Here is a 25,190-nt window from a genome sequence, read left to right as displayed (position 1 = left end):
TGTAAGGTATATAACGCTTGGCATTGTCTTGTAGTTCAAACCTAAGCTTTGTATCCTGGGCGGTGTGCCGCGGGAATGGCTCTTAGGATGTTGCATTGTGGGTAACAGGTGAAATGAACAGTGTAGTTTACTTATTAGACGTTAATTTACTCCTTGGGAAAGCAACAGATTAACAATAAGGCACTACAGCTTTGTACTCTTTCATGTACTCTCTCTCCTCTGTAAACGCCACGGCTGTACAGGGGTAAGCAGCCCGTTCTCTTGATTCGTCACAACGTACAAAATACAAGACGCTAACCTAATCCTAACCTAATGTAACCTAACCTAACCAGAAATCTACGAACTCAAGCACCCCACCTGACCTAAACAACCAATGCACAGAAAGCGTACATTTCTAAGATCTCCTATTTTTCATAGTACTTTGTAATTTGCACGTTGGGGGAACCATAACGTACAAAATGAGACGTGTTAGTCCAGAGGACAAGTTAGGGGGGGAAGGGGACCTTAATTTAAGCTAGGCAAGCAGCTAGGAGAAACGGCCCCTGTCACAAGAGCAAGAATGAAAACGGAATGAGAGGAACGTTGACGTCATTCAAAGTCAAAGAAAACGCGGAGCTCGGAATTTCCTTTACTGGAGGACTCATGTCAACGGGGGGGGGGGGGGTTAACTATATGATATAAAACTATATTGGCACTTCAACCACTTGAAGACAGAAACTAGCGTGGAACGGAGGAGAAACTATGCCATAGTTTCAGTAAACTTTCCTCCAGTTCTTAACAGCAATATATAAAAATAATTTATGAGAATAACTATTCCGAAAGCCCTTGACTGCAGACGAAATATTACGAGAGCGGTATGGAGGTCTCAAACAAGGTATTACAAGTATGTATGTTGAACTTGAAGTTGAACCAAAGTTCTGTTTCTCATAAAAGACTGATTTTAGTAACAGAATGGCTTGGCGCTTTCCCCCTGATAGTTCCCTCACACCCTAATAAAACAGGTATATGAGTAAATAAACAATTTACGAAGATCTGAAAGAACAAGCAAATGTCGCTTGTGCTTTTGAGGGACATGGAGAAAAAAAATAACCATGCCATTTACACATAAGAAAGCCAAAATGACACAATAAAGCAACGATTCTTACTCCAGTAATACACTAAGGAACACCACAGTAACGCCACTATCAACGAACCGGAAACACTTGAGGAGCCCCAGAATAATACCATAACGTGACGATCAACTCGCCAGTAAGACAAAAGGTAACACCATTTGACAAATCAACAACGTGCCCATAAACACATCAGGAACACGTACAGTGCTCTAGCAGGAACTCACCAGGCACACCCGAGTAACACCATGTCGCCACAATGAACACACCGGTCACGCCGAGCAGAGAGACCTTTGCCTGTGCTATGTGACGAGGGAAATACGGAAGAAGTGTGGGTTCGAGAGTCTAGCCCCTCCCGTGTGTATTCAAAGTTCCTAGGAGTCGGAGACCAAGGGTGACGGGGGAGAGGCCAGAGCTTCAGTAGTTTTGTAGAGGGCTACGGGGCCCTTTTACGGCCCTACTTCTGCAGAGTTTGGAGAGGAAACCCATTTAGAGAGGACAGAGGAAGGTGGAGGGAGTGAGGGAGAAAGGGTGATAGCTGGAAGGAGGGAGAGGGAGAGAGAGAGAGAGGGGGAGAGGGAGAGGGAGAGAGAGAGGGAGAGGGAGAGGGAGAGGGAGAGAGAGAGAGAGAGAGAGAGAGAGAGAGAGAGAGAGAGAGAGAGAGAGAGAGAGAGAGAGAGAGAGAGAGAGAGAGAGAGAGAGAGAGAGAGAGAGACAGAGAGAGAGAGAGAGAGAGAGACAGAGAGACAGAGAGACAGAGAGACAGAGAGACAGAGAGAGAGAGAGAGAGAGAGAGAGAGAGAGACAGAGAGACAGAGAGACAGAGAGACAGAGAGACAGAGACACACAGACACACAGACACACAGACACACAGACACACAGACACACAGACAGACACACACACACACACACACACACACACACACACACACACACACACACACACACACACACACACACACACACACACACACACACACTCACACACACACACACACACACACTCACAGGAGAGACAAGAGAGAGATGATAAATAAAAAATACTGTTTGGTATAAAGGACGATGGTTGGAGAGACAGAGTAGAAGAAAGAGAGAGGGAGTGAGACAATAGAAGACAGGAGAGGGAGTGAGATAGTAGAAGAGAAAAAGAGGATCAGACGACTGAATCAAACAGTTGAAGGAAGTGACGGGTAAGAGTGAGTGTTTCAAAGGGTATAAAACACTGCGCCTGACACAGTCATTCCCGACTAGTACAGACAAGGAATTTGTGGAATGACGCGCCCGAGAGTGTATCTAACTACATTTATTGTTTAACCTTTCTTTCTCGATATTGTTGACGGCAGTATTCCATTTTACCGGGTCACTAACTGCAGGGCGTAAGTTGAAATAATATGACATGATGTACAGGTGATAATTATGACGATTTAACAAAGGAACGCCAAAGAGTTGCTAGGCTTTGAAGAACGCTCTGAAACATATTTGTTTTGGAGTTAAGCGGATATGTACAGCTGTGCCGATGTTGCCTTTGTGTTCTTTTGTTACGTAGAACCCGCGGGCTTTAATTAGAGTGCATTTACTTTGTGTATGTGTTGTTACCTAACTGTGTTTGCGTGGACTAGGCTTTGTTTCCTGGGCATCGCCTTACAGCCGCCAGTTGTCTAAATCCTAGTGTAATATATTAAACTGGATCTACATTACAAAATGTGACTGAAGTTATCTTGTATCCTCTTAACCTCATTCCACACACTGACTACACGATGAAAACATTCTTTAATACGTTCCTCTTACGCAGCAAGTTTCAAATTTCCATCTGTGTTATCGTGTGTACCACGTGTTTTTTGTCCTTGCATATAATTTTTTTTCTGCCAGTACAATTAACAATTGTTTTTATCGTTAGTGGCTTCGACGTTCATTATATTACTGGAAATTTGATTTAAGATTTTTATAATTGAATTATTATTGTTGTTTCAATTATTCAAATTATCATTCTCTTATATATATATATATATATATATATATATATATATATATATATATATATATATATATATATATATATATACATATAATTTCTAAAGACGGTATTACTGTAAAGGCAACAATTTTACAGTTAAAGTAATTTTAGTTAATGTAAAAACAGCGAGCCAGAGCAGCCTAATATGTGTGTAATCATTACTATTCACTTTTGAGTGTTTATGAGAGTTGATTAATATATATATATGTTTAGAGTCCATATATATGTCCATGGCAGCTGTTTGGCAAGTTATACTAAATCATATGACGAGAAATAATAAGTTTTGATTAATTATCTTCAAATAAATTAGCAGTAAATTCCAGTTTAGGCTTGCGCGTGGCGGTGTTGCCAGGCGGTGGAGTATTTCACCAGTGTTGCCAGAGTCCATACTTCATATCGTTTACTTATCTTACGGCATGTGTATGTCAAGTTATTCAATACATTACTTTGGTGTTTCATGTTATCCATTCTCCATTTGCCGACCATTAGCCTGAGGCACTTAGCTGAAATCACACATTTACACCGTGCTACGAGGTAATCACTGTGAGAGAGCAATGGCTTATTCCAGTCTGGGGGAATATTTCCCCATATACTTGGGGAGAGACGCATCAGAGTATTAGAGGTACGTAACCTACACATACAGATATTTAGCGGCTGAAAGAGAGCCTCTCAAATAGGCGTCCTTGTTTGTGAGTATCTTTATGACGGCTAAACCCTGGGGTTCATGTACCCCAAAAGCAGTGACTGCAGGGGGGCAGGCCCTTGTAAGGCAGCTGTGGGAGAGTGAGGCTCGCAATCTGTGGTAAGAAGAGGCCGCAGTAAAGACTCCCAGCTGTATCACACAGAGGGGGGGAGGAAGGGGGAAGACTTGGCGAGTGACCCCTCTGTGCTTGTGACTGGGATCTACATGGGTGACAGCGGCACCGAGAAGGAAAAACGCGCGCCACAATACCCAGTTTGAATCACTGACATGCATACCCCAGCTAAAATCTCAACTATACATACCCAGCTTGTGTCACTACTCTGTATACAATGCTTGTATCACTGACATGCATACCCTGAAACAAGAGAATAATGAGAGACAAACTCAACACCTAAAAGGCACAAGCCTCGTGTCCATGTGTAAATACGGGTTATTGAAGATGGTGTAGCCTGTTTTGCTATACTTCCTCAGGGTCTGTAACACAGTGACAGCACTTCAGCTGTGAAGAAACTGATGGGTTGACTGCATCTTTCTAGGCTGTCAAAGGCCTTTTGACACTGTAACGAACAAGTCTTTCACGAAAAAATCTGTAACGAAAGCAAACCCCCCCCCCCCAAAAAAAAAAAAAACAGATATTGCGAAGATTTGTTACAGTAAGAGAGACCCATTCAATTTCTTATAAATGTGAGAACGAGTTAATGGTGGGGCCTGAACTATAGGATCCTGAAAAAGTAGATTGCCCCTAGCGAGACATTTGTGAATGCGAACTCCAAAACCTACACATATTTTTATGTGAAAAGTTCACGTGGTTAATGAAGCATTATGTACATCGATTAATTAACAGAGTCCAGGAGCTGACACTGATTACCACAACTCAATGGTGTGTACACGCTCAAGGAATGAAACAGGACGTGGGTGGCAATAAATAAATAAATAAATGGAAAAGAGAGAGAGAGAGAGAGAGAGAGAGAGAGAGAGAGAGAGAGAGAGAGAGAGAGAGAGAGAGAGAGAGAGAGAGCCAACAAATATTAAACCCAAGCACTAATAGGACTGGCCAAACTAGTCAACCTCAAAAGACCCGGCCATAACGGCACCCAACCCCTAAATTACCCTCACTGGCCCAAGGTAAACGGGCTCGTTAAATCACGACCTCCACTTTATAATTACTTCATGCCGCAATCCATCACAAACGTCAGCATTATTTTTGGCCAACAAGAACTACGACAGCAGGGTATAAATTTTATCCGATAAAAACAGATGTTTCTATATATTTTTTACCCCACCCACCTGTTAATTAAGTACGTAGTCGTGGAGCACAGGTGTTAGCAGCTCAATACTTCTTCTTTGTCATAGTATGTGTGTTGGTGCTTGTGTATGTCATAGTATGTGTGTTGGTGCTTGTGTGTGTCATGGTATGTGTGTGTTGGTGCTTGTGTATGTCATAGTATGTGTGTTGGTGCTTGTGTGTGTCATGGTATGTGTGTGTTGGTGCTTGTGTATGTCATAGTATGTGTGTTGGTGCTTGTGTGTGTCATGGTATGTGTGTGTTGGTGCTTGTGTATGTCATAGTATGTGTGTTGGCGCTTGTGTGTGTCATAGTATGTGTGTTGGCGCTTGTGTCAGTGTGTTGGGCTTGAGTTTGTAACAGTATGTGTATTGGTGGATGTCATAGTCTGTCATAGTATGTGTGTTGGTGTTTGTGTTTGTCATAGTATGTGTGTGTTGTGCCTGTCATAGTGGATGTGTTGATGCTTGTCATAGTATGTGTGTTGGTGCTTGTGTTCGTCTTTTGTGTTTTGCTAATTGAATATTTTTGAAATGTTGCCTGTCCCCACCCCTGACAGCCTGCCGACATGCACACTTACAAGATAAGACCTTTACCCATCAACTTCCTGATTTCTTTATTATAAATATATCAATTTTTTATTTTTGTTTTTGTTTTTTTGTTTTTAGAAATGTGATAGAATTTACTTCGTGTCTAAGGTCACCCCCAGACACACACACACACATTTCCCACTAGAGCAGAATGATGTTAAAAGTAACAACTTAAAGATCCACTGAACTTACAGGGCACCAATTTTTACACCAGAGAGCATGTGGGTAGCACATAATACCAGAACTGCTCTACTTGGCTTAGTAAGCAAGGCCCATTTTACCTAATAGATCAATTTACCTAATAGATCAATATATTACTTTTACCTAAACCAGAGCAATTTTGCTTATTTGCACATATTTTTTTCTAAATTAGATTACTCTCTAATAATATTAATATATTGAAAAGATAAATTTAGGCTAGGTCAGTATTTTATATTTGGGTCAAATATAAAATGGCAGGTGTTTTATATTTCTGTCAAATATAAAATGGTAGGTGTTTTATATTTGGGTCAAATATAAAATACTGTGCAATATATAATTGATTGAAAAGCTTTATTGCTCCATAAATATTTTTTTTTAAAGTTATGTTAAAGAATAATTATATTATAGGACACCTACAGTAAAACGGGAAAATAGTTTAAGTACTTTCGCTCAACATGAAACAATATCAGAAAAGAGCATAACAGACCCCCCACAGAACTATAATACCCCTCCTCCCCATACTCTTTCTCTCCCTCTCTTGCTCTTATCAACCACAATCACGTTAATACGAAATATGGCAAAAACTAACAAATAAAAACAATTATTTGGTCTTAGGTACAATAAACTAACATACCTTTTCAGACTTGATGACGAGACACCATAGTGAGGGAACTGAAACAGGAAATAACACTCAGTACATAAGCTAAACTATATTCCTCATCGGAAATTATTAAATATATGAATTTAATAAAAGATAACACCTAATTTTGTATCAACTGACAAAGTCTTTATAGCATTCATAATTGCCATATTATACCTGACTGAAATGCAAAATACCAATCAACTAAAAGGAATTGAAACACAAGAACATATCAACAGGTCTCGTGCAAGAGGAACCATCTAACAACCATTTAAACAATTTCATTAATCGTGGAAGTGATCTTTAAAACCAAAAATCGATCATTTTTTTTTTACAATCCAGGATTATCATTAAGAGTATTGTCAGTTAATCTGCTTAGTCTCGGTTCATTTATATTTATATTAATAAACCATGTATATGACGAAAATGTTTTTTTACATTACACAATCAACCAGATACTCACTATTAAACAAATAAAAAAGGGGCATTAGATTCCTTGCCATTCTCCCACTATACTTATATAAAACATATAATGCAAATATAGTACAAATTATGTTCAATTACTCAAAAGAATTATATAAAATATATATAAATGTAATAATTTCCCCTGTATATTAATGTAAATATATTCTCCAATTTTTGTAAATCCTTTAAAGGAAAATAAGTATAACATTCAGGGGGTTTTAAAGATCATGTTCTGTACTAATGAAACACTTGTTCACTAAGAATTATAATGTAGAATTGCCTTGTAAAACTTATGTATATATGATTTATATTGTATTTTCTTAAAGATAAAACAAAATTACTCAAACGTGTTTAAGAGGATATGTAGCGGTGTTACTCTAAGTTCACAAGCGTAATGAAGCCTATTTTCCCATAAAGAATACAAATCAATTCACATCGAAAATAATGCAGTAAAAGGGCAGTTTACAGTACCAGTAGAATACAGTTGTATTCTGAGTAGAATACAGCTGTACTTACCAGAGACAGGAGCGGGGAGCGTGCGACGAGCCTTGGTGACGAGGGTGAAGGTTATTTGAAGTTACTGAAGACAACGAGGCAGGACGGACCGTCTACCGCTTGGGATGAACAATTTAATAATGGTGTGTCCGTCACAGAGGCAGGTGAGAGAGCAGTGAGAGCACGCTCACCATTCTGAAGCAATTTCAAGTTCTTTACCAAGTACCTTATACCCATCCCGTGGGTGGTGGTGGTGGAAAGGGTTACAGAAGCACATAAACTATTTTAACACTTAATTCTAACCTCCAAACTGATGTTTTTCCTGGATGTCTTTGTCCTCGAGACTCCACTATCACTTCACGGACATTTTACCCTCATGTTTGCTCGGGGTTAGCGAAAGTTCGACAGTTTTTAACGTGAAATAAATGCGGATGATACGGGTGGATACGTCCACAATGGCGGCGTGGGAGAGATGGGTCGCTTGTAGTCCGCTGCGCCTCCTGGGCTCTGTCCAGAGAAAGTGGACATTTATGTTAAAGAAGTTAACCAAATTTAAGAGTTGTATACCAAAAATAAACTATAAAATCTCACTAGACAAAAACTGAAGGAGCATATTTTTCACGTTTTTAACACTATAAGTGAATAATGTTGATAATTCAGTAATTATACGAAGAATATGGTTCAAAATCACATTATATAATAGAATTAGTTTAAATACAATAGGTCTTCACACGTTGTATTAAATTATAATGATTGCTAGCAACAGAAAACTTTTTACCATGCAACTGCTATATACAGTATATAACGCTCACTCACTGGCGTCAACAATTACTGGGGGAAGTAGCAGATGTGTTTTGGTCCATCCCAGGTGTCGACTCCTAGCCTAGGATAACATTATTTATTATTTATGTTGTTTGTGGCTTGATATGACACAAACTCGATACGGCAATTGTCTTGACTGGCGGGATTCAGAATGTGAATAATAATATGACCAAAGGTCCCAGCGAATCACAGTGTCAAGATGATCACACTTCATACAGGTCACTCACTGCTAGTCTTCATTCACACAATATAAACTGCATTCAAGTGTACCACTTACTTCTGACAAACTTGCTGACCATTAGGCTTCATAGGTAAATCAGCAGTGTTGACTAGGCCTTGTCTCAGAAATATAAGAATGCCCGTCTTCGAATACAAACAGCCAAGCTCGTTAATCCAGCCGCCAAACCATCCTTACAAACTTCAGTTAGACAGATTCCCGTAAAAGAGTCAATAGGTGAAGTCAACGTAGCTGACCGAATGTAACCTTAGAGCACTAATTTATATAAATAATAAATACAAAGATTTCCAGACTGTAAATATATAAAAACAAATAAGAGCGCTGATTCAGCCAATCAGGCTGATGAGCGCCACTACGTCAAGCTGCTAGGTGCCTATTGATTAGTCGAGCGCTTGGTTTTACAGCCAATAAGATGCAACCTTATATTACCGTTCTCTTATTTCAAGTTACAGGGGACGCGTGACGTCAGAGTAAAGATGTCAGCCTCTTCGCCTTAAAAATCACAAATTTGAAGGAATAACAAAAATGTCACTTCCTCCACACAAACTAACGTAACTTAAATAATAATAAAAAATAATTTGCATTAATTTTCGTCGCTGTCTGTTAGAGTTTTACTCACAAGTGGAGGATTGTGTTGACCTGGACCAGCATATACACAGTAAATATATTAAGATATATTTTGAATGCAATCAAGAGGAATTGCTCTAGATATTTAAACAGGAAAAAGCAATTATATTCAATTTACTGTTTATTCCTTATGCAAATATTCAGATATATTTCCTTGTTCACGTCCCCATCTCTCCACCGCCAGCATATGACACAAGCACCCAACTGAAAGACCAGTAGAGGAAACCCCAGACGGACCCTGGCCCCCAAGTCGTATGTCACTAAAATGAAATTCATGGCTCAATTTTCCAGCTCAACAGTATGGGTGGGGATTTATGTGTTATAACGGCGCTCGTTCCAGACAGCTACTAGTGACTGATCGAGACTTGGAACTGCTAAGAGGATCTGGGAGTTTTGTGGAGTGGTCTGTGGTGTCTGATGGCTCGTTTAGACCCTTGGGTGCATACTGGTTTATCTAGTGTGTTATGGTCGATCATGCAAATCTTGGGGGAATTATTTGAGCGGGTTCCAAATAGTATAGCTTGCTGGTCGTGGATATGTGGGTTATCCATGCCAACATATAGTTGGAGGGAAAGATGCTGCAGCTGGTCTACAATATTGAATGGTTGTTTGCAAGGTATTTGGTTATTTCCGGCCACAAAAAGAATTAATTAAGGGCATTACATACATAGATATAACCAGGGTTGAGCAGTAGCGTAAGAAGACGATATGTATGGAAGCTTAGACGCGCATGTGGCATATGGAGGCGAGGAAATATTTCCTCAGTGAAGGACAGGAAGGACGTGGACTGAACTAGAAGGGATACGATTTAACATCCAAAGATTTTAAACCAGGTATGAAAATAAACAAAGCGGGGTTGGGGTCTCATTACATCTAGATGATCAACAGTTGATAGAAGGGGGCGCAGGAGCTGAAGGCCGGTTCTGTAAGCATGTTAACATATACACTCCATAAGAATGTTGCCAGAAATAAGAGAGATGAACACAGGTAATAGTGCTAAAGGAACAGCCTCACACTGGCGCCAGTTCTCTCGGCTTCCCCGGCGTAAAGAATGCATAGGGTTAACCTAACCAAAAACGTCATTTTTATTTTTATTATTATTAGCATCTTTTTTAACAAAATTAATTACAATTTTGCCTAATCTGAGGATTTCAATTAATTCTTATTAAAGTGAGGATAATGCTGGTATTCACTGTCACGCAGGACAGAGGGTCATACACAAGACAATACGTCTAAACTGTAGGCTGAAGCACATAATATATCATGGTTACAATCAATGTTTTAATGTATGGATATGTGAAAACAACTTTCTATTGTGCACTGCCACACAAGGGCAGGGATGGGTTCATAAGTGATGCAGCTTAGAAGTAATATAAATAAAATTGTTCTTCCTTCTTTAAAATGGACAAAATTTTGGATAAATTGTTAGGATGTCGTCCAGAACACCTGAGTCAATGAAATAGTTACACAGTTGGTGGTACAAGAGGCCAGGAGGTCTAAAGTCTTTGCAGGTGATGAGTCACAATAACGTGGCTAAAGTATGTTGACCAGACCACACACTAGAAGGTGAAGGGACGACGACGTTTCGGTCCGTCCTGGACCATTCTCAAGTCGATTGTCAAGACTCTAAAGTCTTTTATGGCAGGCAACCTGTCCTCAGGGAAGAAATACGCTCACAGGAATTGATTGAGAACGACTGCATAGTGCTATTATCTTCTCTCTATGGTTAGGTTAGGATAGGGTTATTTTAGCTTAAGGATACTTTAAGTTAAGGTTACTTTAGATTAAGGTTTGATTTGGTTAGGTTACATTAGGTTAGGTTTCATTACTTTTTGGTTGCATTATTATGGTGTATTATTGACGATAATGTGAAGTATGAAATTCGAAAACTATTTCAGAGTGCCCGAGAATTCCGTTTACAAAAACTGAATTCTTCAAAGAAAACGTTTTCAGCCTACACTTTTTATAATTTAAACCAACAATTTATTATCCAGTAAAGTTTTAACTTGAGTCTAATCTATGTTTAGGACAAGGGTCCACTTTCCAGTTTACATGAAGACTATTACTGGAACCGTAATATGCTTTCAAACCATCACAATTGGGTTTTGAAGACCAGGGTGTTGTTTCAGTTTCTCATGTTAGTGGCTTTGGTCTGAGGAGAGGCTCCAAAAAACCAGCCAAACCTGGTTTGGCTGGTGTTTTGCCTGAAGCTGAATCTATTTAGCTGAATATGAAGCTGAATCTAGCCTGAAGCAATACTGGAAAGTCGCAGGAAACGTCAATATTACGGTGTCTTTAATTTCCATAAATCATCACGAATTTTACGTCGGTGGTTACGAATGTGTAAAAGGTGTAGTGTTATCATTTAGAGAACATGGTTGTTGAAGACAGTGAAGGTGGACAAGAAGAGGTCAGGTTAAGACAAGTGCGAACAGAATGATAGAAAACATGACAGCGCCAAAGTGAAGACGTAGAGAAGATTAGAGGAGGAGGAGGAGGAAGAGACAATATATCTTCATACAGCGAGAAACTTGAACACGTGGCCCAGGAGCTGGAGCTCACACCCCCGTAAACACATGCTCGGTAAACACACACCTGCACACACACACACACATACGACCATGTTGCACTACAACATTCCACACCCTTATTAACATCCCACATAGGGGCAAAATCCTGAAACCTTGATGTTATTAAAGGCTCGAAACAGCTCCCTGGTGAACGTGAAGCACTCGATTCGTGCCTGTTATTGCCACACGCCCTCGTAAGATCTGATAACTTGGACCCCCAAGGAACACCCTGCTCGTTACGCCCCGTCATTAACCCGGGGAGAGAGGGAGGGGTGAAGGAAGGGGGGAATGGGGGGAAGGGGGATGGGTGGAAGTGCGGTGGGAGGCAGAAAGGGGCCGAAGCTACTGATGACGTGATATTGAGTGCGCCATCAACTAAACGTTCAGTAATGTTGGAATAAACTAAAATATTTCCCATTACGTTGTGTGGTTTCTAGAACCTCTGAATCGAATCATGCCATGCATACGATTGGGCGATAGAAAATACTCACTCATCTATATCTTCATTACACACTTTCTTGTTAAGAAAATTGGAGAAAGCTGTTTTCTATACTCAAAAATCTGAATGGGGTTGGCAAAAGTTGAAAGAAGTATCAACTGAGCAAATCCTTTGTCGATATTGGTCATAGGGAAAGCTGAAGAAAACACTACATGTTCGTATAGAGGGAACACACTCAGAGCCTATAGCTGTCTCTCATATGGTTGATCGTGATAGTAAGTAATTATCAAAGGAAGGCACCAAGCCAGGAAGGCTATGTAGCACAGGTTGATAATGACAGAGAATGTTGACCTCTCTTACACACAGAAATCACAATAGCTTGATTCCACGCCCTTATACACATCCACACTCGTCACGGCCCTTGTGGATTTGTTCATTTGACCTCTCTTACTGTTGCCTGTTGGCTGCTGGGTGCGTTTGGGTACTACCTCTTGACGCAAGCTTAGTGACAGCCTCTTGGTCCAGGTTTGCGACAGCCCATTGAAACAGGCAGTTGGCTGTGACTGGTGACTGACCATTGGTATAGGCTAGTGACAGACGCTTTGATGCAGGCTGGTAACTACTCTTTGGTTCAGGTTAGAGACCGAATCTTAATTGGTGCAGTCTGGTGGATGAAACTGGTGATCATTCCACAAGCAACCACAACAAATTAGCGTTCTTGAACTGTTAAAAGAAAATATAAATCGTTATGATCGAGGTAGGAGATGTAGATGCTGTAAATGGACACTGTCGATGCTCTGTCTATCTTGCCGTTAGGTTTGATTCCTGGACAGGGAAGGATGATTAGGCTCCTGTCCATTAACACCGACCCGGTGCGCTTTGCAGTAACTGGGGAATCATAGGTTTGAGAAAAATAGGGAGTTGAATAGCCTAACCAGCTCTTCTAGTGTATGGAACCAAACTTAAATCAAACAATAGGAAACAGATGTTTTGCCTGGTATGCTGGCCTCTAAAACGTGTGATATATAATTTAAAATATAATATATTTAACCACCGCCATCTGAATGATGTTTACCTAAGAGTTTCATAAGATCTACAGTTTACATACAAACATACTTACAAGCATACACCTATGCTTCTCGTAGTATATACAAAGAGAGTTTATTTAGTCCTGGACAATATTCAGGACCAAAGTAAACTTGGTGGTTGGTCAGTAAGCAATTTGGTGGCCTTAATAACCCTCCAGCGGGTGATGATCAAACCAGTTCAAACACCAGCAGTGCTAGTGATCCTTTTCCACGCTCAAATATCCTTCCCGTATAACTACATGCTGGTCTCGATGAGAAACTTGTGTAGGTACCAGCAAGGCTATTAACAATGCATGAATATTCACCAGTATTCTCAAACCTTTCCTTTTGATCTTGATGGGAATTATGCATCAAACATTTCCCAAGCCTTTGTAACATCAAGCACAAAGTTGACCAGCCGCGTAGTGTTTATTGTACTGTCCTCACAACGCCTGGCTGGTTCTTCTGTGTCCCAATCGTGGCTCCAAGTCGGTGATTGAAGTGAACTTGTGTCTGCTACAGCGCGTCTATATTGTATCGTATCATTTTCGAACCATTCGTGAGATTCACGCACCTATGTTCATACACTCTCAAGCACAAACATATGAACATTTTCTCCTAAGCACGTATGCGCACACATTTAGTCTTTTAGCATATCCAAGGCTCTATACAGCTCACTGTGTACTAGAAGAGCAACAAAATCAACATGCTCATGGAGAAATCTCCCGACACCAAACGAAATACCGTGATAGATATAAATGACTTTACATATGCCCATTTGGGGACTGCCAGCCCCAACAATCTCAATATGTAGGAAATACAGTAACATCTTCAAAGCACCTGACAAACACAGAGAACAAGGCTCTCTCGAAAAATACATGATTTGTACACAGTCACCAGAGACATCCTGACTAAAAACACAAAAATAATTGAAAGATAAAACGACAAGAGATTATACATAGGCGAAGCACTGCACATCAAACACTCTCATCCAACTATCAAAAGCCACTTTACACTTAGGTACATCCTATCATCCTCAAGATCTTGACAAAATATTCAGCTCACACATGACCAATTGCCACAGCTCATATCGACTGAGTAACACCTAATTTCACATCATCCTACATTATTGTAAATACTTTAGCTTCAGTTAATTTCTATCCTTAAGCACCTCAAGGTATCCACTCTCCCTTCCTCCATTTAGAGTCAGGCCAAAGAAAATTCTAAAATGAACTTTAGAGTTAATTTTTCAACTTCATTTCCAATTGAAAAGGGTAAGAAATGTATAGAGGATTTAAGCTAGAATCATTGATATAAGTCTTCCTGTCAATTTAAACCAGAAATACTATACTTATCAACAAGAAATACCTTCCAATTTCATTATACTATTTGGGATTCCCAGCGGTGCTCGGGGTCTCCTTCCTCTCCAAATCTTCCCACTCCTCTTTTGTGTCCCCTCTTCCTTCCTCATCAATTCTTCCCTTCTCCTCTTCCCCCCCTTCCCTCCACCCACGCCCTTTTTTCCCCCTGTACCCCATACCGCCCCCCCTCCTTTTCCCCTCCAACCAGTCTCCTCCCTTTACCCCTCTCCCCTGTTTACCAGTCTTTTCTCCCCTCCCAATTTTCTCTTATCTTTCCCCTCTCTCAGAACATGCAATATATGCACCCAGTAACACACCATAGTCACAATGGTATTTTTACTACTTACTTTTATGCAACTTGCAACAACATTGGGTTTACTTTGCAAACACAGGAGTTACCTTGTTTATTGAGTTTTCTTGTTCATTTATTATGCATTAATGACACTATGTAAAAGACACATCGAACACTTTATGTAGCATACATAAATCTGTATATCTATGTATTTACGTACATAGCTTAGCCTAGCATTTTAAAAGCACTACAATCACCTTCTATGGTTGATTGGAACTGTATGTTTGACAAATTTCTCACCCTGTCCATGGAGAACAGAAGAAAATGTATATATGCTGGTCAGCATTGTAAATGTGTGGCCACGTCTGTGGTAGAAAATAATAATAATAATAATAATAATAATAAATTATTATGCATCCCGTCCCCGTCCTACAGCCTATGGCCTTAAGGTTACAGCCTGCACTAGGGGACAGTCATGGCCAACAGCCTGCATGAAGGCATTGTTACCATCTGCAAACAGTTGAAAAACTCTGGAAAAACCAAACCCCCATTTCAGACTTCCAATGATTTACTGGAAGTTGCAATAGGAGGCGATCCTATTAAAGGGGATAAATGGGGCCGACTCCGATCTGCCTATGACAGTCCGTTATTACCCATCTGTCCTCTTGAAAAATTGGATGTGGTGAGCCCCAGGCGTCTAGCCTACAACCTTGGACAGACAAACAAGCAAACACACTCACGTACATGTGTGTATGTATGTATGTGTGTGTGTACTCATCTAATTGTACTTGCTGGGTCTAGCATCTGCTATTAAACCCCACCATTCAGCCATCATTATTTCAGTGCAGCGACTTTATTTTTTTGTTTTTGCATGTTTACATTTAAAACTCTGTATGGAATTGTCTTCGACAACCTCCTCATTTAGTCCGTTCCACTGATCTACGACTCTTATACTAACAAAAATCTTTCTAACATCCTTGACTCATCTGTATTTCCAGTTACCAATTATGCCCTCACGTTCTATTGTTCTTTAAATTGAGCATTGCTTCTACATCAGCTTTATCAATTCCCTTTAGTATAGTGTTGTGTGTGTGCGCGCGCGTGTATGAATCCATAGTGCTCAATTGACCGCAGCACGGACTACTGTGGTAGCCTAAGACTGTAGTCTGCAGTCTTAGGCTAGACCCTCCCTCACCCTCCGGACTGCAGTCTGCCCACACACACCTATCCTCCAGCCCAGACATCACCCGACAGCTGGCATTGTCCTACACGGGGCCAAATGCCTGCAGTTAAATCACGTGTCAAGTGCCACAAACTTAGGACAATGACTTACGTATCATTCTACTCTCCGAAAATAATCACTTTCTCAATGATCCTGTAATGGCACGATAACACAGGCGACTTGATTGTGGTCCAGGACGGGTCGAAACGTCGCCGCACGCCTCACCCCCTTTATTTCCAGATTTGTCGGTTAGTCTAATTTTTAGCCAGATTATTGTGACTTGTCGTCCTTCAGGTGACACCCTCAGAGGCAGTCAAAGCGACATCTGCCAGAAACATCACACACACATATATATACCAACCCGCCCTCTCGAACGGTACATCACATTTTGAAGTATAAATCCCTTAAGGCCAAAAACTGAAATACCAAAAATAGCGGCGCGCAAAAATTGACGTGATGTCCTGTTTTCTATTCATGGGTCCTAGGTTAGGTTCGGGGAAATTAGTAAAGCAGTTTAGATACGTTGTTAACGCCCGAGAGGATGTGCTTCACTAAATAATTGCTCAATCCCCTGTTTGGTGATGAAGACATCGTCGCCCGTCTAAGAAGAGACATGTCGCTAGCATCTTCAGTCATAAGGCTAGTTATCACCTCCTTAACCTAATCTAACCTAACCTAACCAAACCTAGCTTAGCCTAACCTTATATAATCTAACCTAACCAAACCTAGCTTAGCCTAACCTTATATAATCTAACCTAACCAAACCTAGAGTGTTAGAAATAACTAGTCTTTAATTATAAATATTATTAGTAAGAACATTTAGTTAAAAATAATCAAAATAGTAAATAATACTTTTTATTTATAAATAATATTTAAAAAAAATACTTCAGTAAAAATATTATAATTAACAATATACATAATAACGGGAATAACAATTAGAATATACCAACCCGTTCTCGCAAATTCGTAAAGTCAATATTGACTTATTAACTACGTGCATAGGTGATATACTAAATATAATAGATACCCTTAAAAAGATTCATAGAAAACACCGACCTTACCTAACCTTGTTAGTATCTTAAGATAAGCATCTTATTGCTTCGTAATTACAATTATTACTTAACCTATACCTATTATAGGTTAGGAAATAATTGTAATTACGAAGCAATAAGATGCTTATCTTAACATACTAAGTAGGTTAGGTAAGGTCGGTGTTTTCTATGAATCTTTTTAAGGGTATCTATTATGTTAAGTATGTCACCTATGTACATATTTAATAAGTCAATATTGACTTATTAAATTTGCGAGAACGAGTTGCAACATACACAGGAACTCACTACATAAAAGTACATAATATCCAGGTTATGACAAGGTCAACTTTCCTACGGATAACTGCAATAGAAAAAAACCTAAGCCATCTAGTGAAAGTAATATAAATTATGTATATCAAAACCTAAAAAAAATATAATTATAATAATGGAAACGGCAAACACAATACATATAATAATTGTATTCACAAATTTCGTAATTTTTTTAATACAATCAAACATTTTGCAATTGTTATATGGGAGAGAACAGAATTAAAATGTAATTAGCATAATCAACAAATCCTCAAGCTACGCTCATAGTCTGTAACCAAAAAACTATTTCTCATATATTAACTAATTTGTTAGGCTAGGTTAGGTTACATTAGGATAGGTTAGGGGCTATGGTTCTCTTGACAAATATTTGTACTTCCAGTGTGCGTGGATAAAACCTTAAGAGAAGGCGTGAAGCTTTAAGAGAGAGGCTTGAAGCTTTTAGAGAGGGGCGTGAAGCCTTTAGAGAGAGGCTTGAAGCCTTTAGAGAGAGGCTTGAAGCCTTTAGAGAAGAGGTTGAAACATTTAGAGCGGGTGCTTCCTACACTGGAGGTGAACCAAAACAGCGTTCAAGATAGTCCATGAGGATGATCTGATGAAGCCCATTTCACCTGTATCATTAATCCCCCTTCCCCACATCTAATGACATTACCCTCAGCAGAAACAATCTAAAGATACACAACTTATGGATCAATTCATCCGACTGATTAAATAACAGCCTAAATCTTCTCCGTCAGCGTCTCTTGGTAATAATACTGGGGAATGGCCAATCACAACCCAGGGACTGCCTGCACCAGTCTCAATTGAGCACAACCGCTGAGGCGGTCACTCACGTGGCTGGAAAGGACGTCGCTATCACAACAAACATCAGTGTCCGTGTAAGCTGAGCTGGAAAACAGAGTCGTGAATTACGTTTTTCTTGTGGTGACTTATGGTGTCTTCGTCTCAATGGGCCGTGTGTGGTTCCTCGTTCTGGAGAAGGTAGGTCATGGGAGATGTGTTCTGAAGGGTTGTATAGTTAGTTGCCTTCTCTAGCACCGCTCTCGTGTGTTGTAGGTGTGTGTAGGCTCCGGGCAGAGTACTGGAGGTGCTGTATAGTGTGTGTAGGCTCCATGCACAGTACTGGAGGTGCTGTAAAGTGTGTTGGCGCCGGGCACAGTACTGGAGATGCTGTATAGTGTGTGAAGGCTCCGTTAACGGTACTGGAGGTGCTGTATAGAGGGTAGGCTCCATGCACAGTACTAAAGGTGCTGTATAGTGTGTGTAGGCTCCGCGCACAGTACTGGAGGTGCTGTATAGTGTGTGTAGGCTCCATGCACAGTACTGGAGGCGCTATATAATGTTTTTTTAGGCTCCGGGGCACAATATTGGAGGCGCTATATAATGTGCGTAGGTTCAATACACTATACAAGTTATTATATATAAAATGTATATATATATATATATATATATATATATGTATATTTATGCGTAGGCTATGCAGTTTCCCAACAGGCATAACACATTATTTGAATACCAAACTTTTTGACAAAACACTAATTATTTGATTATAATCCTTCTAGCCTGTATATTTATTAGCCCACAGCATTAATAACGTGCAGAAGGGCGCGTGTCTCTGCGCATTCCTTAGATGTTAACTCTTTTTTTCAAAGTTACCTAGATGATATTTTCACCTGGAGTGTAGTTCAATTTTGAAAAACAAAATTCATCAGATTTTTATCACAGCTAACATTATAAATTACAAAATCAAACTTGTGTACTAGTATTTGTTCTAACTAATTTTCATTTAAATATAATGTGCAAATATTTATAGTTTTAAAATTGTCCTATTAATCTTTCGGTATGATATGCAATATTGTACTAGGAATTTGAATTCATACACAGCGAAATTCAACTAAATGACAATTTCGTGCAAATTCAAGATATTGAATTATTTTCAATCAAACGTAATCCTTGCCTAGTAATTGTGCATATACTCGCTATCAATATTTACAAACTTTCCCGTGCATACTGCATCTTACCGTTGCAACGTCTACAATGAATTACTCGCAATCCAACATGCTAATTATGTATGCAAATTAATCTGGCAATTTCAAAGTTTGACCAGTCTGGCCAGGACTATGTGAGGCTCCGAGGTCCCCTCCCCTTGCTACGACAAGGTGAGGCTTCCACGCTGAACATAAAGATATATCTTATGAAATATATTTTAAGTAATATTTTAAGACTGTTGCTTCAGGAAATAAAACTTATAACATGTCTGGGAGGGATAATGTGACAAGAAGTTTAATTACCGTGAGTATGTCTTAAAATAATTCTATATTTATCATGACAGGTAAGGCTAACAAATGATCTAAGGACACGTGACACACGCCACCTGTCAGGTATGTACTCTTAAAAGTTTTTTGTAACCTACAAAAAAAAGTATTTAACTCAAAAGTTGTTTTGTAGCTCTATTAAGGTCTCGATTTTGTCCTATTTTAATTCTGAAAATGAATATTTTACGATGTTTATAATACAAACATCCTTGGGTTGTGGAGTTTTGAAGCTTGTTAAGTATTTAATAAATGCAAGCGAGGCCGTCATAACTGAGAAAAGCTCTAGAGGTCTCGTTAGTGGTTAGGTAACTGTGCTGCAGATGACATGTGCTTCAAGCACCGTTGTTTCAACACCGTTGTTGCCTTCTGGAATTTGTTTTGAGATTGAAGTTCATCCAATTTTCCGGTTAAATATTTTTCATGAACACCTCGACAACGGTCTTTTGTTAATAAATCTGAAGCGGAAGTTTTAAGTTTCAGGTGAACTTTGCTGGCGAACTTTGCTTCAACAAAACTTCATATTTACTGACATAGTAAAATACATCCCCCCAAAAAAGGATAGAGTAGCTTAGGCTATTTCTACCCTTCTTTTCTGCACCTGCTAATGTATGGCGAACATCGACAAAGCCTTAATATGCTTGGAAAAAAACACGGGGCCTACACAATAGTGATATTGGGAGCTGTTTCCTGTGTGGACGGAGTAGTTGACGGCTGGTGTTTTTATCTTTTTAATAGTATACAATATAAATCATATATACATAAATTTTACGAGGAAATACTACATTACATATACAGTAGTATAAGTCTCGATAAACAAACGTTTCATATTATCACAGAGCATGAACTTTAAACCCCTAAATGTTATACTTATTTTTCTTTAAAGGATTTACAGTTTTAGAGATTATAATTACATTAATTTACAGGGGAAATTATTACATTTATATTTAATTCTCAGTTAACGGCTGGTGAGTTGACCATCTTTGGAGCTGCTTATTTTGAAAAGTATATACGTATATTTATATACTTAATCTAGTGAGTATAAGTATGACTTAACCACGAAAATAATAAACTATTATTTAACATGAACCCGTGGCGCAGTGGTAAAACACGCCATCCGCGAGCGCTTTGGCTTGGGTTCGTATCCTGGCCGGGGAGGATTGACTGAGCGCCAATCCTTAACTGTAGCCTCTGTTCAAGAAGCAGTGAATGGTGGTTAAACGATTTGGCGGGTCGTATTCCAGGGAAAATTAGGATTAAAGACTTGTCCAAAACGCTACGCGTTCTGGTGGCTTTACAAGAATGTAAGAACTCTTGTATATATAAATAAATAAAAAATGTATAAATTGGTATTTGTACAAGTTGGGTGAATTTATTAATGTGTAAAATTTTACTCGTTATAAAATGATGTTCCAGTAAGAGAGAATACTAAATTTCGTACCGTAAAAATTGTCACGGATTATGACAGTTAGAATCTGTATTGAGTCATGTGTTTATGTATAACCAAACAGCGCCTGTAAGGAAAATGTTCGCCGAGGTGTACTTGTCCCATAACTAGTAGTAGAGAAATTGGGAGTTTTGTCGCTAAAAGATAGTGGCTGGTTGGGGGGGGGGGAGCCATGATGGCGAATGTCTTGGAGAAACTTGTATCAGATATGAACTGTATGATACATATCCACGAAACATTGTAGTATACAACATGTAATCAAATTATTCAATAGTTTGAAGGAGTTTAGTACCATGTTACTCTGTGGAGAAGGTTAGAGTAGTAAAATGGTTGGAAGTGTCGACGTAATATTAGCTGCTGCCTGGCAACCGTCTCCGTCACTTCCCGCTCAAATGTGGCGTCAGTTGGCATGGCAACACTGCATGGAGGCCTTCGTACTGTGTGCATGTGATTATTTTAGTCGATTACTTGAAAGTTTACACCCCCTTTAGTCACAGTTTACACCCCTTTGTCACAGTTTACACCCCCATTAATTACAACAATAATTACCCTCATGGCAGTTGTTTTTGTCAGTTTACCCTTCCTCATCTGAAAGTTTTACTCTACATTAGTCTACTCCACCTTTTCATCACTTTACACCACCTTCATTAGGGTTTCCACCCCGTGCACCATAAATACACGCCCCCTTTATAATTTTACACTATCATTTCTCACCGCCTAGATCATGCCAAACATCTTTTTATCAGTGGTCTCCACCTTCATTATTTCCCGCACGTGAGGCAGGACTCGTAGACACACTTGGGAGATCTTCATGTGTCTCTTCACTGGCCATTAAGATGGAGTAGTTCCATATATTCTCTAACTTCTTGTTGAACTGACATTATTTGCGTGATGTTGGTGAGAAAGCGAGCGGCGTATTTGTTTATATTTAGTAGAAATGTTATTTATCGTTTCCCTTGTAAAGAAGCACAAGAAGTTACAGCTTGGAATAAGACTCATTCTAATTCAACTGGAGAGTCGAATTAAGTCCAGAGGCAAGGAAGGCTTTGAGATGTCTTCCAGGGGCTGTATATATGTTATTACCCTGGTGGTTACATCAGTATAGAGGAGACATTTTGAACTCTAGCCTAATATACAGTGACTATCTGAAGCCTCGCCCGAGGAATTGTGTTAGTAGTCCTATGTGCGTTCTTTTTGCTTCGGTGTTAACTGGTGGAAAATGATTTGTAGTACAGCCGGGATGTTATCTCTGGAGCACATACCTTCCCTCTCCTCCAACCACTTGGGCTGGACGGTAGAGCGACGGTCTCGCTTCATGCAGATCGGCGTTCAATCCCCGACCGTCCAAGTGGATGGGTACCATTCCTTCCCTCCGTCCCATCCCAAATCCTTATTCTAACCTTTCCCAGTGCTATATAGTCGTAATGGATTGGCGCTTACCCCTGATATTTCTCTCTCCTCACTCTGACCCCCCTCCCCCCTCACACTTTAATATGATAATCCGATAATTTGTGGACCTGTTTCTTAATACTTGAGAGCTTATTTTAATAGTTAATAACTATTGAGGGACTTGAAGTGTCTGTGTTTGGACAAGCCGAGTAACCAAGTGGTTGTTGACACGCGTAACATGCTATATACGTGTGTGTGTGTGACCTAGTTGAGCAGTTAATTGCCTTTAGTAACAGTCCTGAAGTCACTGCGTAGGCGATGATGCAACGCAGGAAAGGAAGATAGAGGGAGGGAAAGATGGAAAAGAGGAAAGCGGAAGGGAGGAGGAATGTGGGATAGGAGCGGGGGTGAGGTAACGATGGTAAGTAAGGAGAGAGAGGGAAAGAGAGTGGGAAGGCAGGAAATTGATGGGAGAATGTTAGCAAAGAATGGGAGAAGGGAACAAGGGAGATAAGATAATGTACAAGGAATGGGAGGCGTGAGTTCCTAACATACTGGAGAAGAGGGTTGGAAGGTCCCCCCCCCCCCCGCACACCTGGGGACCGACCCTTCACCCCAGCAGTTAGTGGGGACCGACCCTTCACCCCCAGCAGTTAGTGGGGACCGACCCTTCACCCCCCAGCAGTTAGTGGGGACCGACCCTTCACCCCCAGCAGTTAGTGGGGACCGACCCTTCACCCCCCAGCAGTTAGTGGGGACCGACCCTTCACCCCCCAGCAGTTAGTGGGGAGCGTCCCTCCACCCCCAGCAGTTAGTGGGGACCGACCCTTCACCCCCCAGCAGTTAGTGGGGACCGACCCTTCACCCCCCAGCAGTTAGTGGGGACCGTCCCTTCACTCCCCAGCAGTTAGTGGGGACCGACCCTTCACCCCCCAGCAGTTAGTGGGGACCGTCCCTTCACCCCCCAGCAGTTAGTGGGGACCGACCCTTCACCCCCCAGCAGTTAGTGGGGACCGACCCTTCAACCCCCAGCAGTTAGTGGGGACCGACCCTTCACCCCCCAGCAGTTAGTGGGGACCGACCCTTCACCCCCCAGCAGTTAGTGGGGACCGACCCTTCAACCCCCAGCAGTTAGTGGGGACCGACCCTTCACCCCCCAGCAGTTAGTGGGGACCGACCCTTCACCCCCAGCAGTTAGTGGGGACCGACCCTTCATCCCCCAGCAGTTAGTGGGGACCGACCCTTCATCCCCCAGCAGTTAGTGGGGACCGACCCACATGCTGGCAGTGTGCAACAGGCATTTGCAGCTTCAGTTGCATCAGGCGAAATGAGAGAGGAAATACAACCTATTGTACTTTAAAGGGGTATGTAAGGGGGTGCAAATATTGTAATGACACGAGAACTGGTTAGTCGTTTCGCTTCAAACAGACGACTGGGTTCTGTCGTGGGGAATATTGAAGGTGTGAAGGGTAGTTTAGGGGAGAGATAAGAGCGTGTGTATGGCATGTTCACTCTCTCTCTCTCTCCCCTCTTGGACCATTACCCTTGTGTGGTGAGGGGAATTGCGCGCTTCATTGCTCTTGAGAGCAGTTTGTGACTTGGTGCGACCGCCCTCTTGTGGTAATACGAGGAGGCCAACTAAGAGTGTTCAGTCCTGCAGGGATATGAACTATATGGCCCTTGCTGGGTCACTGAGACCACGTCCAAACCGGTTTGGCATTTGTTGCTGGAGAGTTGACACATTTATAAGTGAAAGGTTGAAAGAGTATTATTTGGTCAGTTATAGACTCACTCTCAAGCCTTGTTACCGTCAGCACTATTCACTATAACTCGTTCATCACCATCACACGACATTCTTGAGATGGTTTCGGGGCTTAGCGTCCCCGCGGCCCGGTCCTCGACTAGGCCTCCTTTTTGTTACACACCCACAGGAAGCAGCCCGTAGCAGCTGCCTAACTCCCAGGTACCTATTTACTGCTAGGTAAACAGGGCATCAGAGTGAAAGAAACTCTGCCTATTTGTTTCAGCCTCCACCGAAGATCGAACCCGGAAGCTTAGGACTACGAATCTAGAGCCCTGTCTACTCGGCTGTCAGGCCCCACATCAACACACACACACACACACACACACACACACACACACACACACACACACAGGGGCCGGTGGCTGAGCGCATAGCACGCTGGGCGCGTGACCCTGTGGTCCCGAGTTCGATTTCGGGCGCCGGCGAGAAACAATGGGCAGAGTTCCTTTCACTCTAATGCCTCTGTTACCTAGCAGTAAATAGGTACCTGGGAGTTAGTCAGCTGTCACGGGCTACTTCCTGGGATGTGTGTGTGGGGGGGGGGGGCAAATAGTAGTAGTATAAACGGTTGATTGACAGTTGAGAGGCGGGACCAAAGAGCAGAGCTCAACCCCTGCAACACAACTAGGTGACTCAACTCTTCACTCAGCAAGAGATAATGCTAAATTATCATCACCGTCGCCTGATGAGCAGACGACCTGACACATTTGATCACAAAGGATACGCAACATATTTTTTTT

At 41.0% G+C, this 25,190-nt stretch overlaps 2 long non-coding RNA genes across 2 annotated transcripts in view; one reads left to right on the top strand and one right to left on the bottom strand.

The window, feature by feature from the left end:
- LOC138370332 (uncharacterized) overlaps positions 1-7,963 on the bottom strand; it is a 70,835-nt gene extending 62,872 nt beyond the window's left edge. The window contains exons 1-2 of the long non-coding RNA XR_011230094.1: positions 7,524-7,963; positions 6,537-6,574 (exon numbers count right to left, since the gene is read on the bottom strand). This is a non-coding gene — a long non-coding RNA (uncharacterized lncRNA). The remainder of the gene's footprint in view (positions 1-6,536; positions 6,575-7,523) is intronic.
- A 10,325-nt stretch (positions 7,964-18,288) lies between these two features.
- LOC123758691 (uncharacterized) overlaps positions 18,289-25,190 on the top strand; it is a 201,178-nt gene continuing 194,276 nt past the window's right edge. The window contains exon 1 of the long non-coding RNA XR_011230093.1: positions 18,289-18,479. This is a non-coding gene — a long non-coding RNA (uncharacterized lncRNA). The remainder of the gene's footprint in view (positions 18,480-25,190) is intronic.

The sequence above is a fragment of the Procambarus clarkii genome, chromosome 31 (genome assembly GCF_040958095.1).
Source record: "Procambarus clarkii isolate CNS0578487 chromosome 31, FALCON_Pclarkii_2.0, whole genome shotgun sequence".
In the NCBI taxonomy this organism is placed as follows: Eukaryota; Metazoa; Arthropoda; class Malacostraca; order Decapoda; family Cambaridae; genus Procambarus; species Procambarus clarkii.
The sequence above is the reverse complement of the archived record's forward strand: the minus strand, read 5'-3'. Positions and strand labels throughout refer to the sequence as shown.